The 20,404-nt window shown below is 38.0% G+C and overlaps 1 protein-coding gene across 1 annotated transcript in view; it reads left to right on the top strand.

The window, feature by feature from the left end:
• Positions 1–20,404, top strand: part of CACNA2D3 (calcium voltage-gated channel auxiliary subunit alpha2delta 3) — a 1,718,630-nt gene that overhangs the window by 256,738 nt on the left and 1,441,488 nt on the right.

The raw sequence follows: 20,404 nt of genomic DNA, 5'->3' as shown, positions 1-20,404 counted from the left end.
ATATATATATATATATATATATATATATATATATATATATATATATATATATATATATATATATATATATATATATATATATATATATATATATATATATGCATTGGAGCACTTTGCTATCAAGCATATGAAAACATGTAAAATCATATTAATGCAATCTATTTAATAAAGTATTTAAATACGTGTCCAGGAAGACATGGCCGAGGTGACAATCCTATCTAGCATGCATTTTGCTATTTACCTACCATCCCTTTAAAACCAATAGGTTGTGGGCTACATAGCTAATCAGATACAGCCTTTACTTTCAAAGGCAAAGTGCTTTCCTTCCTCCGCATCAGTTCAATGCCCTTTTAATTTCTTTTAACAGAATTTGAGAATGTATTAAAAGGAATGAAAAACTTTTTCAAAATAAATTAAAGGTACAGTCTACAATCGAATTGTTATTGTTTTAAAATATAGATTATCCCTTTATTACCCATTCCCCAGTTTTGCACAACCAACACTGTTATATTAATACACTTTTTACCTCTGTGATTACCTTGTATCTAAGAACCTTCTGACAGCCCCCTGATCACGTGACTGTGACTGTTTATTATCTACTAGTCCTAAAGCCCGTTCACACAGGTCATTTTTTGAAGTACAGCGGTCCCAGCCCTTGCACTCTCTTTCCTCCCCCTCTCTTTTGCTCTCTCTCTCTTCCTCCCCCCTCTCTTTTGCTCTCTCTCTCCCCCTCTCTTTTGGACTCTCTCCCCCTCTCTTTTGTGCTCTCTCCCTCCCCCCTCTCTTTTGCACTCTCTCTCTCCCCCTCTCTTTTGCGCTCTCTCTCTCCCCCTCTCTTTTGCGCACTCTCTCTTCCCCTCTATTTTATGTTCTCTCCCCCTCTCTCTCCCCTCTCTTTTGCTCTCTCTCCCCCCTCTCTTTTGGTCTCTCTCTCCCCCCTCTCTTTTGCGCTCTTCCCCCTCTCTTTTGCGCTCTCCCCCCTCTCTTTTGCGCTCTCTCCCCCCTCTCTTTTGTGCTCTCTCCACCATCTCTTTTGCGCTCTCTCCACCATCTCTTTTGCGTTCTTTCCCCCTCTCTTTTGTGCTCTCCCCCCTCTCTTTTGCACTCTCCCCCCTCTCTTTTGCGCTCTCCCCCTCTCTTTTGCTGTCTCTCTCCCTCTCTTTATCCCCCCTCTTCTGCTCTCTCTCTCCCTCTCTCTTTTGAGCTCTTTCTCTCCCCCCTCTCTTTTGCGCTCTCTCTCTCTTTTGTGCTCTCTCTCTCCCCCTCTATTTTTGCACTCTCTCTCTCTCCCCCTCTCTTTTTTGCGCTCTCTCTCTCTCCCCATCTCTTTTGCGCTCTCTCTCCCCTCTCTTTTGCGCTCTCTCTCCACCCTCTCTTTTGTGCTCTCTCTACCCCCCTCTATTTTGCGCTCTCTCTCCACCCCTCTCTTTTGCGCTCTCTCTCCCCCCTCTCTTTTGCGCTATCTCTCCACCCCTCTCTTTTGTCCTCTCTCCCCCCCTCTCTTTTGCTCTCTCTCTCTCTCTCTCCCCCTCCCTCTCTCCCCCTCCCTCTCTCCCCCTCCCCCCTCTCTCTCCCCCCCTCTCTCTCCCCCCTCTCTCTCTCTCTTCCCCCTCTCTCTCTCTCTTCCCCCTCTCTCTCTCTCTTCCCTCTCTCTCTCTCTCTCTCTCTCTTCCCTCTCTCTCTCTCTCTCTCTCTCTCTCTCTCTCTCCCTCTCTCTCTCTCTCTCTCTCTCTCTCTCTCTCTCCATTCCTCTCTCTCTCCCCCCTCTCTCTCGCCTCCCTCCCCCCTCTCTCTCACCCCCCTCTCCCCCTCTCTCTCACCTCCCTCCCTTCTCTCCCCCCTCTCCCCCCCCCTCTCTCTCACCTCCCTCTCCCCCCCTCTCTCACCTCCCTCCCCTCTCTCTCTCTCTTTCTCTCTCTCTCCATTCCTCTCTCTCCCCCTCTCTCTCACCTCCCTCCCCCCTCTCTCTCACCTCCCTCTCCCCTCTCTCTCACCTCCCTCCCCTCTCTCCCCCCTCTCTCTCCCCTCCCTCCCTCTCCCCCTCTCTCTCACCTCCCTCCCCTCTCTCCCCCCTCTCTCTCCCCCCTCTATCCCCCCTCTCTCTATCCCCCCTCTTTCTCTCCCCCCCCTCTCTCCCCCCTCTCTCCCCCTCCCTCTCTCTCTCCCCCTCCCCCTCTCTCTCCCCCTCCCCCTCTCTCTCCCCCCCTCTCTATCTCTCTCCCCCTCCCCCCTCTCTATCTCTCTCCCGTCTCTATCCCTCTCCCCTCTCTATCTCTCTGCCCTCTCTATTTCTCTCCCTTCTATTTCGCGACTGCGTCTGGCCATGCCCCCTTCACGCCCAACCACGCCCCCTAATGGCCATTCATGTCCAGCCATGCCCCCTTCACGCCGGCCACGCCCGGCCATGCCCACTTCTGCCGCAGAGCGCAGATCAGCTAGGGACTCAAAGGCCAGGTGTGTTTGTCCTTGTGCTGTCTATACTGCGCATGACAGCTTTGGACAAACACACTTGGCCTTTTATTATATAGGATTGTCTTGCATTTAGCATTGTGTTGTGCTAAATCTTAAATTACTTCCTGTGCCTGAACACAGTGTTATCTATATGGCCCACGTGAACTTCCAAGTTTTTTGTTGTGAAAAACAATTTTAACCCTTTCCTGCCAACTGTTCCGATGTAGACAAATTGAAACCACGATCGCGAGATTTCAAATATTGGATCACATCTGGGGGCGTCCCTACAACCCTAGGAATGCCCTCCAGACCGCGATCAAATCCAGGAAGCACAGAAGGCTTCAGTACAGCCGTTGGCTATGACGTTCTATTACTTCATAACGGCTCTAAAGCCCAGTGTAATTATGACGGAATAGAATGGCATAACGGCATTAAAAGGTTAAAAGCATGTGATTATGGCTTAGAAATTAGCATATAACCCTACCTAGGTTTAGTTTAAACTATGAATACTAAGAGAAAAAGCAAATTTGATGATAAAAGTAAATTGGAAAGTTGATTAAAATTACATGTCCTATCTGAATAATGAAAGTTTAATTTTGACTAGACTGTCCCTTTAAGCCTATTAAAAACTGTGTGTGCGTTTTTTTACCATACTGGGGAAATTTGAGTATGTTTTGAATGCATTAACATTTTTTTTGCTGCTTTTGTTTATCAAAAGCCAAAGTCTTATTACTAGTTGCCTTATTTGGAGCCATTTTAGACTTGTTATTTAATGAAATTACGTATAGCACAGTCATTCTGCAAAATATCCTTTGTTTTGCAGTCCATATCTGATAATCTCTGCTGAAGCATATTAGGGTCAGACATGACAGGATTAGGTTTGTGAAGACGGGTACTGCCCCTTCCAGTTATCATAATTTAAAACTATTAATTTAATTACTTAATTTCAGAAAAAGGGGGTAAAATGAACAATAAAAGTATATTGTGAAGCAATTTTGCAATTTTAATTTAGCAATTTTATTAAATTGTACCTTCTATCTGAATAATGAAAATTTACCTTTGACTTCCAAGTCGCTTTAAACAAATAAATAAAATAAAATAAAAATAAATAAATAAAATTAAAAATAAAATGTAAATAAATAAAATAAAAATAAAATAAATAAAAAATAAAATAAATAAATTAAATAAAATATAAAATTAAATTAAAATGAATAAATAAATAAATAAATAAAAAACTAAATTAAAATAAATAAAATTAAAAAATAAATTAAATTAAAATAAATTAATAAAATAAAATTAAAATAAAATGAAATTAAAATATAAAATAAAATAAAAAAGAACACGAGCTTGTTTTTACATGTAACTTTTGATAGACTAGAGAGGTCACCCCTATAAAACCTGAATGACTGTAATATCAAGTAAAACATTGAAAATAAACATACTACTAAACAATGCATTATTAGAAAGTAGAGAAACAACCTACTACAATGTCCTGAGCCAGAATTCAATTTTGGAAAAAGCAACTATGCAAAACAATAACAGATTATTTTAATGGTAGATAGATAAAGTATGAAAAAATATGTGTCCTACGGTTCTTTAAATCTGTTGGCCCTACTTGTTCTGTCTTTAGTGACTGAAAAACATCAGGAATTATGTCTCTCAAAATATTCACTTCTATCTATTCTTCATGTTCCTCAAGTAGTCTACTGGGAAGACCACAGCCATGCAGAATCATTTACAGAGGAACACGCTGGTAATGGGAATGTCAGTAAATTGCCTGTGAAACAGACAAAAATTATATGTGACAGTTCTATTTTGCTACTAGTATGACAATTGTGGATAAATAACTACTGAAAAATAAAAAAAAAGTACAAAATACAATAAATAACACAGAATAAAATGAATTCTAGGTGTGACATTTATAGCCATAAGCTATTGCATTTTTTCCATAATTACATGTATTTACTTGGTGCTATATTGTGCTTCAAAACACAGCCCAAAGTTATCAAATTTGCTTAATCTTTATCGTATCCTTTTCAGGAAGATCATCAGTAAATAATACACTGTGAAATATATATAAATATAATAATAAATGGAATAATTTTGCTCAAATTATTCCAAGTCAAGTGGTTACATAACAAAATCTATCTTAAAGTCCAATAAGGTTTTGATATCCTCAAAGTGGTAGCAATAATAAAGAATAGACTAATTAACATTTTTTTTCTTTCCTATGGCATGGAGAGTCCACAACGTCATTCCAATTACTAGTGGGATACTCATGCAGATAAGGCGGTCCTTCGTACTAAATTGGGTTTTCTCCCTAAGGTGGCCTCAGATCGTAACTTTAATCAGGAAATTGTTGTTCCTTCTTTTTGTCCTAATCCTTCTTGTCATAAGGAATGTCTTTTGCATAACTTGGATGTTGTGCGCGCTCTAAAATTTTACTTACAAGCTACTTAAGATTTTCGTCCATTTTCTGCCCTGTTTGTTGTTTTTTCTAGAAAGCATAAGGGTCAGAAGGCCACTTTTGATTAGTTTTGCTTATGAGACTGCTGGAGAGCAGCCTTCTGAGAGAATTATGGCTCATTCCACTAGGGCTGCCTCATCTTCTTGGGCTTTCAAAATTAAGCTTCTGTGGAACAGATTTGCAAGGCGGCTACATGGTCCTCTCTGCATACTTTGTCCAAATTCTACAAATTTGATATGTTTGCCTCGGCTGAGGCTTCTTTTGGGAGAAAGGTTCTTCAAGAGGTGGTGCCTTCTGTTTAGGTCCTCCTGCCTTGTTCTCCCTCCCTGTTCATTCCGTGTCTTCTAACTTGGGTATTGGTTCCTACTAGTTTTTATGCAGTCTACTCCAGTTTTTATTGTTTAAAAGTTTTGCATAACCAACACAGTTATATTAATATAGTTTTTACCTCTGTGATTACCTTGTATCTAAGCCTCTGCAGACTGGCCCTTATTTTAGTCTTTTTGTGAGACATGCATTTTAGCCAATCAGCGCCCTCTCATAAGTAACTCCACAGGCATGAGCACAATGCTATCTATATAGCATACATGAACTATCACCCTCTGTCTGTGAAAACTGCCAAATGCATTCAGATAAGAGGTGGCCTTCGAGGGCTTAGAAATTAGCATATGAGCCTACCTAGGTTTAGCTTTCAACTAAGAATACATAGAGAACAAAGCAAATTTGATGATAAAAGTAAATTGTAAAGTTGTTTAAAATGACATGCCCTATCTGAATTATGAAAGTTTAATTTTGACTACACTGTCCCTTTAAATTGTATACTCTGGCTGAATCACAAAAGAAAATTTTTGGGTTTCATATCCCTTTAAAGAGTGTGTATTATCAAGCTAAAACACTGTTAATTATTATATATTCTCTGAAGAGAGAGGAACTGAAATACAGAAAACCTGTGGTAAAGACATAAGCATTGTGCAGGAATGGGACATTATAGCCCAAAAATATGGGTAAATCCTTTTTTGAAGGAGCAGATATGCACTACTGAGAACTACTTGAATACATCACCTGTTCCTATAACAAGAGGCATATATGTGCAGCCACCAATCCCAATAGTGCACTGCTGCCCCTGAGTCTACTTAGGTATGCTTTTCAACAAAGGATGCTTAGCGAACAAAACAAATAAGACAACTGAAGTAAACTGAAAGTTGTTTATACTTCTATGCTCTATCTGAACCATGAAATACAAATTTGGGATTTTATATCCCTTTAAATTCACTTTAGGCCAATACGATTTTTAAGGGAAAGAACAACTTATATTCCTTTACCATAATATTCATTGTTACGAGAAAAGAAATACAAATTTGGTGACTTTTTTTTCTTTGGTTATCTATTATGTTTAAATGAATGAATGAATAAATAAATAAATAAATAAAACCAACTACTGCGGGGGGATATGTTCCAATACATTGAAATAGCTATGCAAAGTTATTCATATATTCCAAAAATCTCATTTTAACTGTGTGTTAAATCCATTGCATTTGTGGTGTCACTGGAGATGGAACATTAAACAGCTGAACACAATATCAACATAAAGGTTATTTTAACACTTTACAGGTGCTGGTTGGTGACGCTTTGCATTTTAATCCTGGGTGCTGCCATCCTGAAGTCTACATATTCTTGCACCCTGTGACAGAAGTGGCAAGTTCTCACAGATCAGTAGTGCTCTCAGGTTTTTTCATAGCTATATTGGGTGTTTCTGGTTAGAACACATAATACAGAGGTGTACATGTTTATAGTACTTATACACAGTTTAAATGTTTCATAACATATATAAGATCACACGAATAATCAGAGTAGTGTAGCCACTGCAAAAATGTAGCTGCAACAGGACTTATCTGTGAATGCATAATACTTCTATCAGAGTGTATGGATACCTAAGCTCCAATATGACAGCACTCAGTTGTGGAGCTTGACCCACTGGCACGTGTAAGAGTTAAAATAAGAGAATAACTTTGATGAATGCTGCTGGGAAAAAAATATAGCATGGTGAGTAGTAACCTTTCTGTTTAAATTGTCCCCAGCAGTTTTAGACAAAACTTAAAACATCTATGTGAATTTTATATTAATTGCTGTGTATAATAAACACACTTTTTATGCCCCTTAGAAAGAAACGGAGAAAGAGAGAGAAAAATGAAAGAAAGAGAGAGAGAGAGAGAGGGGTGAGAGAGAGAGGGGGGGGGGGGGGGGGGGGGGGGGGGGGGGGGGGGGAGGGGAAAGAGAGAGAGAAAGAGAGAGCCAACGAAAGAGAGAGAGAGAGAGAGAGAGAGAGAGAGAGAGAGAGAGAGAAAAGAAAGGAGAAAGAAAGAGATAAAGAAAAAGAAAGAAAGAAAGAAAGAAAATAAATAGGGACAGTATTGGTCAGGAACACAGGCTATACTGTAAGCTCAGATTCCAGACCGTATTGTTCTTTTTGATATTTTTATTAATGACTTAAAGGAAGGATTAAATTGCAACATCTCTATTTTTGCACATGATACAAAGTTGTGTAAGGTGAATAGACCAGTGCAGGATGTAATTGCTTTGCAATGGGTTTTACAAAAACTGGATGAATGGGCTGGTAAATGGAAAATAAGATTTAATATTGGAGAATGTAAGGTTTTACATTTTGGAAGTTAAAATAAATAGGCAGTCTATTATTTTAATTGGACTAGATTGAGTAAATCGAAGGATTAAATGGCGTACTTATAGATAACCAGCTTGTAAGGTTAATAAGATACCCAGCATGCATTGAAAGAAGCATTGATGTAAAGGAGGAATGAATAATTCTATCACTATATCAATCTCTGGTAAGACCTCACCTTGAGTATGGAGTACAGTTCTGGTGACCAACTTTTTAAAACAAAATAAGACTTTGCAGAATTAGAAAAAGTTCAGAGAAGGGCCACAGAATGGAGAATTTAGACTATGAGGAGAAACTAGCCAAACTGGGTCTGTTTTCTTTAGAAAAACAGGTTATGAGGTGTGATAATTACTTTATATAAATATATTCAAGGCCCACATGCAAGGAAATTGTTTACAACAAGAAGTTACAATTTAAAGCTAGAGGAAAGGAGATTAAATAACAGGCAACATGAACTTTTTTCCACTGTAAGAGCAATCAAATTGTGGAACTCATTGCCTAAGGAGGTAGTGAATGCCAATTCCTTAAATTCATTTAAAAATGGCTCTGATACATTTCTGAGTAGAAACATCATTTAGGAATAACTTTGGTATTAACGTAAGCTCAGTTGGAGTTTATTTATTGTAAATCAAGTAGGACTGTATAGGTTGAACTTGATGATCTTCTGTCAACCTCCTCCACTATGTTACTTTAATATATCATACTTTTACTTACAGCAATAAATAAAAAGAGAGAGTTTTGTACAAAAATATTAGCTGAATTAGATCCTTGTCAACTACAAAACAATTGTTAGTTGATGTTAACTGTCAATGGCCTACATTTAATATGTACTTGAGAATGTACTTGAGAATCTCCCCAATTTGTATTGTGTTCTAGGATGACTAGTCTATAAAGTGCATAGTGAATCATACAAATTTGATAGTTTTCTCATTAGGGTGACCTCTACTCTACAAAAAAAATCAAAATTAAACTTTCATAGTTCAGCAAAAGCATGCAATTTTCACAGACTTTTCAGTTTACGTCTATTATCTAATTAACTCTGTTCTCTTGCTGTCCTTTGTTGAAAATCTTACCTAGTTACACTCAGGTGCATCAATGTACACACATGTGCTTCTTGTCATTTGCTCACAGAAGGTGTTCAGCTAAATCCTAGTAGTGTATTGCTGCTCGGGAACTGACTTTAACTATGAGTTTAACTCTTTTGTAGCAGTTAAATACAGTTATATACAAGCAACACAGCAATAATAAAATGCTGTAACACATTAACCCCTTAATGACCAGTGACGTACCCTGAACCTATCTTTGCAAGCCTGCAGGAGGGAGGATCTAGACCTACGCTATTATAACCAGACAATCACTTAAAGGGACATGAAACCCAATTTTTTTATTTTATGATTTAAAAAGAGCATGTCATTTTAAACAACTTTCTAATTTACTTCTATTATCTTATTTGCTTCATTCTTTTGAAATCATTTGTTGAAAAGCAAATCTAGATAGGCTCAGTAGCTGCTGATTGGTCGCTGCACATAGATGCCTTTTGTGATTGGCTCACCGATGTGCATTGCTATTTCTTCCACAAAGATATCTAAAGAATGAAGCAAATCAGTTTATAGAAGTAAATTTGAAAGTTGTTTAAAATTGTATTCTCTATCTGAATCATGAAAGAAAATGTTTTGGTTTCATGTCCCTTTAACGATCAGAGACGTACAGGGTACATCATGGTTAAAACATTTATTTTTGCCATTTTTTTTCTCTACAAAATAAATACCACCATAATGGGCCATAAAAAACTTAGGCAACATATATTGTAATGTATTTGTGTAATGTATTTGTGTATTAAATATTAATTGTGTATTAATTATAATTTATTATGTTATAATGCTTCAATTATGAAATATTTGGCTTTAGGAAAATTAACAATGTATTAAACTGTTCATCCATAAATAGATTTTCAAAGTGACATATTGAAAAAAATGTAAATCAGTTTGCTAAAGTCCTAAAGTCTAATCCACACATTAATTAGTGGTTCTCAGTTTATTTAGGGCAGCTCATTTGTAAATATGCAAATTAAAGTCAGTGACCAGAAGGAAGCATAATAATTAATAAAATCTAGAGTTACCTTTCACAGATCTCTCTGACCCTTCGTTTAATTAGAGACCTACTCGTCATTATATCAGCAGTCCATCTGTCAGCTGGCATATTCTTAAACCACAACATGCCAGACATCTATCAGCGTGCTTGTCCCATCTCTCATTGATCTGCATACAGTAACTACGTGCGCCAGTTTCCTTATTTTGCTTTGATAGCTTTGCATAATTTATGATTAATAGTCAAAGCACCATATTTTCATATTAACACTATCATTTCCCATAAATCTTCCATTACTTCCATTAATTATTTTATATATCAGTAATAAAGCAGCATATTGAAAAAGGTCTTCATACAAAAGAAATGCTATAATAATTTTCAGTCCCTTGCACAGAGAATTAGTTAGGTTTTTCTGAGAGTTTCAAGTTCAGACGTATTCCAAATAAATTGAAAATCCTGGAATATCCCATTTGCATACCGTCCAATCTTTCCTTGAGGCTTTGCAGGACAGGGAGGTGAGTGAGACTTGTGGATAGTGACCTACCAGTGTTTTGTGGTTAGAACCATATTGGGAGGTGTGGGGGTCCCAGTTTTTGCCATGAGCAGGGCCAGGCATGTGGTTGGTGGAGTTGGGGGTGTTTTGCTGGGATGGAACCTTGGAAGTCCCTGGATACTGGGATATTTTTCAATGTGGTGGAAGCTGCTGAAGGGACCTCCCAATTTGCTAAAATCTTGCAATATATGGATGGTCATAAGGTATGTATCTATCTTATCCTTTGTAGATGACAACCACAGCATGACCTATGCTACACTTCCAGCCGGTTAAGGGAAGGAATTGAAATGTAGCATAGGTCATGCTGTAGTTGTGACAACATTGTTGCAGGCTATGGGAGGTTCACCTTAGTTTTTTAAGCCGATTCCCAGAAGAATCTCGGCCTATCTTGCTACCGTGCAGCTATAGAAGCAGTTTTCCCATCCACCCTGCCCTGGTTTTTGGATGGTGACTAGAAAATTTTGAGTTCTATAAAGTTTCTGTGAGACGTATGGCTGAGATAGCATGACTCAAGATAGTGTTTGTAAAACTGTGTACTTTAATGTTGGTATCCTCTCTGTGTGAGTCGGTTTGTGCGGCCATTAGAACCGAGGCCCTTGTCTTTCATTGACAACGTGTAAAGGGGTTGTGTAAGTTATGTACACTGTAATCTCCTGTACTTGAGCCTTTGCTCCCTTAATTTCCCCCATATCTTGGATTTGATTAGTACAACATTGTTTTTCCATTCCGGAAACACTTTTCCAACATTTTTCCAAAATAATTTGCTACTTTTCCAATTTTACAACTTAGAGCTATTTTTATTAAAATGTCTTGACTGTTTGCGCAACTTGTTTTCAATGTTAAAGGGACATCAAACACACACTTTTTTTTTCATGGTTTAGATAGAGAATACAATTTTAAACAACTTTTCAGTTTACTACTATTATCTTAATTTGCTTAATTCTTGTTATCCTTTGTTGAAGAAGCAGCAATGCATTACTGGGAGCTAGTTAACACATTGGGCTTCATTAACTAAGCAGTGGATGCTTTAGTGAAACTAAAGTTAAGAAGCTCCTTAACCCGACTGCCACCTTTTAGGTGGTGGATTGAAATCATCCCGATCCCAACGGGATGATTGACAGCCCCTGCTAGTGGCCGAATGGCTGCCAGTGAGCAGTGGGCCGCATTGCACAAGCATTTCTTGTGAAATACTTGTGCAATAACTGCAGCAATGTCAAGCGGACATGATTCGTTACAGTGTATCACGTCCGCTAGACATTTGATAAATGGCGCTCATTGGGTGAGCCAATAAGATAAGCCTTTCTGACATTGGGCAATACATGTCACTCCAGAATGCCTTGATAGTTTTCTGATTTCATTTGCCAGAGGCAACAAAGCAACCCCAAAACATCACTGAGCCTCCTCTATGTTTTACAGTAGTGATGGTGTTTTTTTCTTTTGAAAGTTTATTTTTACCTTCTGTAAAAATGTAGTTGTTGTGATTTGCTGAAAAGCTCTTCTTTTGTTTAGTCTGTCCAAAACGGCATTCTCCTAGGAGAACTGTGGCTTGTTAACATGCATTTTGGCAAACTCCAGTCGGGCTTTTTGGTGTTTCTCTCTTAAAATAGTTTTGGCCACATCTGTGTGTGCATGTTTATATGTGTGTATATATATATTAGTGTGTGTGTGTGTTTATATGTGTGTATATATATATTAGTGTGTGTGTGTGTTTATATGTGTGTATATATATATTAGTGTGTGTGTGTTTATATGTGTGTATATATATATATTAGTGTGTGTGCATGTTTATATGTGTGTATATATATATATTAGTGTGTGTGTGTGTTTATATGTGTGTATATATATATTAGTGTGTGTGTGTGTGTAGAATATAGTAAGATCAGAGATCTGGATCCTGTAGAATGCACACAGCCTCTCTGGGGCAGTGGAAAACTGTAATTTTCATAGTTAAAATGAGAGAAACAAGATTTTAGGGTCTAACATATGGAATTTATCATTGCCTGGAGCTCCCTTCTATATTTAAGCCATATATACTAGCTCCATTGTCATGCTACAGAGATTTGGAGCTGCACTATATTCCTAACCAATGATTGACGGTAGGGCCACGAGGCTATCTGCAGCTGACACTATCAGCATACCCCGGGCTGTTTCAGAGTTCTGTTAACTGATATTTCTCTCCACTCAAATATGGAGATCAAAATTGAATTAATATTTGCTACCTTGAGCTCTGAGATATCGGAGAAACTTTACTAGAGAAATAGAAACCCTGTTTACTCCTGCCATGACTGCTTGTGTAGCGGTCAATAATGTGCAGATATTCCAGGAGTGGCAAGACGTGCCTATATCCCATCTGTTAGATGGACCTGAGTGTTCAGAGGCGGAGGTTAAAATTTTGACGGGGCTAACAGAGGAATCTCAGACTGTAATGATCCCTGGAATCAGTAGCTCTCTATGGGATACGCAACAAGCCAGTATGCAGACCTTGCCTGAGCATGCGGCTACATCAGAAGCAGTACTCTCTGGGATCTATAAAGCGATATACAGCTTGGGCTTCATTATTCCACATTGATTACATGGGCCTCAAAGAATAGCTGTATTAAATCTAAGGAGTCGCCTAAATCGGTTTGGGCACAGCGGATAAAAGGAAGAGACACTCTGCACCGCAGTCTTACCGTGATTTACCTGCCAAGCCCTGATAATTTGCTGATGGCCGCCATTACTCTGATCGCAAGAGGGAGATGCGCTGTTCAGCGCATTCTTGGAGATGTTCTGAAAGCCAGAATAGGTTAAATTTACTTTAAACTAACCTTGCCCCACTCATCAGGTCTGGAGACTATGCTAATTCTATACGGGACAAAGCTTATTTCCATTTGACTGATCTATCCAGGACAACCTAACCATACGTGGGATCTCAGGCCTAAGTATTTACTTTACAAGTCATACCATATATACAATGAGTCCATTGTTGGATGTTTGACACTAAACCTACCCAGAAACCTGGACTTAGACAACTACAAAAGCCTAGAGTGAGAAAGTCTTACACAGCGCATAAGACACATTTTATATGAGGACTTGTCAGTCTGATCAGATAAAAGTTGTCTAATCTATGTGAAAGCCTTTTACCTACCTTTACTTCATACTTATTGTGATATGTTAAAATTCTTTATTTGAGCTACTTAATCTGCATAGTTATGATGCCCAGTAAAGAGCAGAAATTATTTATAGCTGTATATCATAGTACATCTATACACTATTGCTGCTAGAAACTATTTCTATGTCTATCTTTGCATTATGTTCATATATTTTATGTTTTGTGTTGCTTATATAATCTTGTTGCTAAAGGTACAGTTCAGCTAAAAATTACCTTCCAGTGGCTCTTAACCTTTCACATAACCTAGTACCTAGCAGTGAACATTCAACAACATTTTCTCTAACCTGCTGTGTGATACTTCTAAGCACCTAGTTATCCAGTGTGTTATACTGACCAAGGCTAGTGTTTAATTCTGAGTCCTAGGTCCAATAGGATATCGTAGATCAGAATGAAAGCTAAATCACTCAAACAGAGCAGCACTGGCATTAGATAGAGCCATATGTGTTAATATTTGATATTAGAATCCATCCAGTGAGTAAGTTTAGGTTTTCTACTTTTTGTGACGACTTTATAGGTTGACCTAATACATTTGCAAATATTACTGAACAACACCAATTCTGTTGTGCATATGATATAGTGCCTTGTTATAACCCCTAGTTTAGGGTTGTATTACTCAGATAACTTGATTTATATCTTTATCACTAGATCTAACATTACTAGTTGTATTGGGTTAAATTTATGACTTAATGTAATAAGCGTCCATGTAACAATACTATATTCAATAAGATCTGTTGTCCTTTATATGGCAACCAAGGCAGCGACTGTAACTAGGATTCTTAGTTCTAGCATATGTTTCCCCTTTATTTTAGATTCTAACAAATCCCTTATTCCCTATGGCACGAAAAGGCCATAGGGAATAAGGGATTTGTTAGAATCTAAAATATATTAAAATCCCAAGCTAGATATCTAGTCATGTCTGACCTTATGTACTATACAATTACTTTTAGTGGGTTAATTGTATTTATTATTATTATACTTTATTTATGAAGCACCGTCATATTCCGCAGCACTGTCCATGGATACAGTTCATTTAAATAAAACAATGAATTAAAACTTGTAAGAGACAGGACAACATTTACAAACACATGCAGGAGGAAATGAGGGCCCTATTTTTGTGGGAACTTACAATCTAGAAGGGTAGGAGGTTGAGAAACAGGAGGTGAGGACTGCAAGATTGAGAAAGATGTTAATGCAGAGTTAGATGAGGGAAATGTTGTTAGGTAAGAGAAATATTATTGAGTTGGGTGGTAGGCTTCTCTGAACAGAAACATTTTCAGAGAGCATTTAAAGGAAGAACGATTTGGGAAAAGCCTGACAGCACGAGGGAGAGTGTTTCAGAGGGTAGGTGCTGCACGACAGAAGTCCTGTAGTCTATCATGAGAATAGGTCATAGTCGCAGAAGCAAGTAGCAGGTCATTGTTGGATCTTAGTGGCGGGCTGGAGTATACTTGTTGATTAGAGAGGATAGGTAGAGGGGAGCGGTGTTGGTGAGCGCTTTGTATGCAAGGGTGAGAATTTTGAATTTAATTCTGCTGTGAATGGGGAGCCAATGAAGCGAGAGGTGCAGCAGATACCGAGCGACGGGAAAGGTGGATCCACCTGGCAGAGGAATTTAGGATGGATTGAAGGAGGGAGAGGTGGGAAAGAGGAAGGCCAGTTAGTAGGTTATTGCAGTAGTCAAGTCGGGAAATAACAAGGGAGTGGATTATTTGCTTTGTGGTGTTAGCGCACAGAAAAGGTCAAATCTTGGAAATATTGCGTAGATGGTTGCGGTAGGATGTAGAAAGCGATTGGATATGGCTGGCGAAGGATAGATTTGAGTCAAGTGTAACTCCGAGGCAGCGGACTTGGGGCGATGGGGAAATGGTGATGCAGTCAACAGGGATAGAGAAGTCAGAAGTCGACGTAGAGCTTGAGGGGGGGATAAGAAGGAGCTCAGTCTTGGACATGTTAATATTTAGGTGGTGAGAGGCCATCCAGGAAGAAATACCAGATGTATTTGAGGTCTGGTACCTCTACCATATATATATATTTAAAGCCCATTTAATATTCTTAAGTGAGAAGGATGAATATCACTAGGTTTTCATAGGCTCAAAGCCAGCTAGATGACTCAGCAACTGGATTCTCTAAGATATCCTTTAAGTCCGTATGCTGATATGTAACATGCAGTTAAGCTTGAAAGAAGACCACAAAAGGCTAAGGTCTTTATAACCTATCTCAAGGGATAAAACTTTTTGGATATCATGCAAGACTTTGAGGCAAACATAAAATATCTATTTTACTATAAAACTGGCAGATACAAGGCACTTTATTGTGATAGTTATATATTAGATTCCATTTACTACTGGAACATTAAGAACTTTGATATAGAGTATAGGGCCCATACCCCTGTGGCAAAATAATCTGCTAAAGAGTTTTTGTGAGACAATGCCTAAGCTTTTTAGATGACATAATTGGGGTTACCCATAGATTGCCTGTTTTTATTTTTAGCGAATATATTTATAAATATAATTCCCAATTTCTCTTTCCAATTCCTTAACCTTATGGTCTTTTAATCCTTGAGATGGCCATCTAGAATTAGCAATTATGCTCACAGCGACACTCAGAAAAAGAATGCATGATTTCCGGTGATATTTCAATATTAGCTAGCATTTATAGAAAATTATTTAAAGGTGTAATTTGAGTGGCTGTACATAGTGAAGACGATAAGTAAAGGAGAACAGAGATTAATATATTACTTAAAACTGAATTGGATATGAATCCTATCATCACCTAATTTGCAGCCCCATAGGACATGTCTATCTGTCTTATATACTACATTCCAGCCTATGATTATATAACCATTTTAGCTTCCATAGTAATGTCCCGCCAAACCAGTCCCCCAACCCCAGTCAAGGAAAATACATCCTTAGAAAACCGAATATGTTTATCTTTTCCCCCTGGTATCCCCCTTAGTCCACAGATAATATTTAAGGGGTCCATAAGAGACCCTTGCTTACTATTTACTTGGGGATAATATTTACCTAGTTGTGTGATAATTTTTGAGGGGGATATATGACTTTTTACACATAGAACAAAAACCAAAAAATGTAAATGAGGTACGACTTTGCTTACTTAATATTTTTATATTTTAGCATATTATCTTTACTTCATGTTAAGTCTGAAAACTTATACATACCCTCTGAACAATGTACTGTATTGATTGACTGTTTGTTATTATTTAATACCTCAATAAAAATTGGTTTAAAAAAAAAAATTAATTGCATATTTTACTATGTCCCTTTAAATTCTCCCCCTCATCATTACGGTAGTGTTGTATCAAGTAACAGTATTATGGTTGCTAGTTGTAGCTTTAAAAGTTTTATAGAAATATTAATATGTATCAGAAAATTCACTTTTTTCCATATCCCCGTCTTGCTAAGTTACCATGAAATTGTACCCCCCTTACACGATATGAACAACTAAAGTGCAAGCAAATATTACATTTTCCCTCTTAATCATATCTGGCCAGTTTCATTTAAATGGTAACAGTTTATGTCATTCCCCATGAAATTACAGATTGAATTAATGCTATTTAAATTGGATTTGATTTCACAAGCTTAGCCGTAAGCCTATTTTTCCCCCCAGATATATTCTACCTGAAGATGTAATCCAAAATGATTTAACAACATAAAATCAATAATTCAAAAAGAATTTAGAATCCGTTTTCATCTCTTGTTTTCTTTATTAATAGTGAGCGGAAATAAATCGAGCCTGGTCAGACCAACTGACATTTACAATTCTTACACAGTGCTTATTGTGTGAAACGCTCCAGATGTAGTGTCATTAATCATGCTGTCAGGTACTACATAGAAGTCCTATATTTATCATATAAGGAGAATTATTTTTTTTTACAAAGAAATTGAAACTTATGTGATGTATAGACATTGGACACCAATTACCCAGATGCTATTAATCATTGAATTCCCCTTTTTAACAGTAAACTTGAGCTGTGAGGTTGTAGTTTTTTGGGGGAAGTCCCAGTATGTGAATTCTACTGACCTTCCAGGAAACAAAAACAAACACATTCCATGGAATTTTAAGTAAGTTCATGAGCTCATCATCAAAAGCAGAATTAATGATCTGTCCCTGAGAGTCATAGATGTGCCATGAGAGTCACTTAATAAGCATTGGCTAGAAGAAAGGGGGGGCGGGAGATTTGTGAACATGAAAGGTTAGTGCATCAGCCTTTGTACAATTTGCTGTATCTGGATTTCTAGTAAGAGAAAAGAAAAGGTCAATTAATCAAGAGAGTTTATATGATTGTTGTGGTTTTTTTGTACTGATTTTGTTCTTATGGCAGTTAATGTTATTATTGTTGAATTTTTATTATTATTTTTACTACTATAACTACTGCTGCTGCTAATACAAATAATAACAATAATAATCTTAGTTTTATTAATGATTATATTGTTACTGTAATTATTTTATTATTATAATTATTATTATTATTATTAAGACTAAAGTACTGATGAAATTGTTTTTGTACTAATTTTGTAAAAATCCAGTATAAAACCTTTTAAAAACTTACTTAGAAGCTCACAATTTAGCACTGTTAATGAGATAAGCCTGGGACACCTACTGAAAGGGGCTGATAGCAGAACCCCCGCCCCCTGCATAAAACAGAAGCACTCTGAAGTCTGTATACATCAGTATACATCTAAAACTTTTCAGACTCCTAACCAAAACTTTGGTTAGGAGTCTGAAAATCAGCACAATGTTATAAAAAAATAAGCAAAACTATACATTGTTACAAAAAACACCCAGATGGGCTATATAAATGGATCATCTATAAAACATTTATGCAAAGAAAAATCTAATGTACAATGTCCCTTTAAAAGGACACGAAACCCACATTTTTTTCATGAATCAGAGAGAGCATTCAATTTTAAACAACTTTCTAACGTACGCCTAGATTTAGAGTTCTGCGTTAGCCGTCAAAACCAGCGTTAGGGGGTCCTAACGCTGGTTTTGGCCGCCCACTGGTATTTAGAGTCAGTCAGGAAAGGGACTAACGCTCACTTTCCAGCCACGACTTTTCCATACCGCAGATCCCCTTACGTCAATTGCGTATCCTATCTTTTCAATGGGATCTTTCTAACGCCGGTATTTAGAGTCTTGGCTGAAGTGAGCGTTAGAAATCTAACAACAAGACTCCAGCCGCAGCAAAAAGCCAGGAGTTAAGAGCTTTCTGGGCTAACGCTGGTTCATAAAAGCTCTTAACTACTGTGCTCTAAAGTACACTAACACCCATAAACTACCTATGTACCCCTAAACCGAGGTCCTCCCACATCGCTGCCACTCTATTAAATTGTTTTTAAACCCCTAATCTGCCGACCGCACACCGCCGCAACCTACATTATCCCTATGTACCCCTAATCTGCTGCCCCTAACATCGCCAACCCCTATATTATATTTATTAACCCCTAATCTGCCCCCCCCAACGTCGCCGCTGCCTACCTACAATTATTAACCCCTAATCTGCCGACTGGACCTCACCGCTACTATAATAAATGTATTAACCCCTAATCCGCCTCACTCCCACCTCAAAAACCTTATAATAAATAGTATTAACCCCTAATCTGCCCTCCCTAACATCGCCGACACCTAACTTCAAGTATTAACCCCTAATCTGCCGACCGGACCTCGCCGCTACTCTAATAAATGTATTAACCCCTAAAGCTAAGTCTAACCCTAACCCTAACACCCCCCTAAGTTAAATATAATTTAAATCTAACGAAATAAAATAAATCTTATTAAATAAATTATTCCTATTTAAATCTAAATACTTACCTGTAAAATAAACCCTAATATAGCTACAATATAAATAATAATTATATTGTAGCTATTTTAGGATTAATATTTATTTTACAGGCAACTTTGTATTTATTTTAACCAGGTACAATAGCTATTAAATAGTTATTAACTATTTAATAGTTACCTAGTTAAAATAATTACAAAATTACCTGTAAAATAAATCCTAACCTAAGTTACAATTAAACCTAACACTACACTATCAATAAATTAATTAAACAACCCCCCCTTAAAAAACCTAACACTAAGCCCCTGAAGATCTTCCTACCTTGTCTTCACCATTCCGGGTATCACCGATCCGTCCAGAAGAGGGTCCGAAGTCTTCCTCCTATCCGTCAAGAAGAGGTCCAGAAGAGGGTCCGAAGTCTTCATCCTATCCGGCAAGAAGAGGAGATCCAGACCAGCAAACATCTTCATCCAAGCGGCATCTTCTATCTTCTTCCATCCGGCGCGGAACGGGACCATCTTGAAGCAGCCGACGCGGATCCATCCTCTTCTTCCGACGTCCTAAGTCCGAATGAAGGTTCCTTTAAATGACGTCATCCAAGATGGCGTCCCTCGAATTCCGATTGGCTGATAGGATTCTATCAGCCAATCGGAATTAAGGTAGGAAAAATCTAGGGACGCCATCTTGGATGACATCATTTAAAGGAACCTTCATTCGGACTTAGGACGTCGGAAGAAGAGGATGGATCCACTTCGGCTGCTTCAAGATGGTCCCGCTCCGCGCCGGATGGAAGAAGATAGAAGATGCCACATGCATGAAGATGTTTGCCGGTCCAGATCTCCTCTTCTTGCCGGATAGGATGAAGACTTCGGACCCTCTTCTGGACCTCTTCTTGACGGATAGGAGGAAGACTTCGGACCCTCTTCTGGACCGATTGGTGATACCCAGCGTGGTGAAGACAAGGTAGGAAGATCTTCAGGGGGTATGTGGGTGGTGGGTTGTAATGTTGGGGGGGTATTGTATGTTTTTTTACAGACAAAAGAGCTGTTTTCTTTGGGGCATGCCCCGCAAAAGGCCCTTTTAAGGGCTGGTAAGGTAAAAGAGCTGTTCAATTTTTATTTTAGAATAAGGTAGGGCATTTTTTTATTTTGGGGGGCTTTGTTATTTTTTTAGGGGGCTTAGAGTAGGTGTGTAATTAGTTTAAAATTGTTGTAATA

Source organism: Bombina bombina, chromosome 7 (assembly GCF_027579735.1).
Source record: "Bombina bombina isolate aBomBom1 chromosome 7, aBomBom1.pri, whole genome shotgun sequence".
Lineage (NCBI taxonomy): Eukaryota > Metazoa > Chordata > Amphibia > Anura > Bombinatoridae > Bombina > Bombina bombina.
The sequence above is the reverse complement of the archived record's forward strand: the minus strand, read 5'-3'. Positions and strand labels throughout refer to the sequence as shown.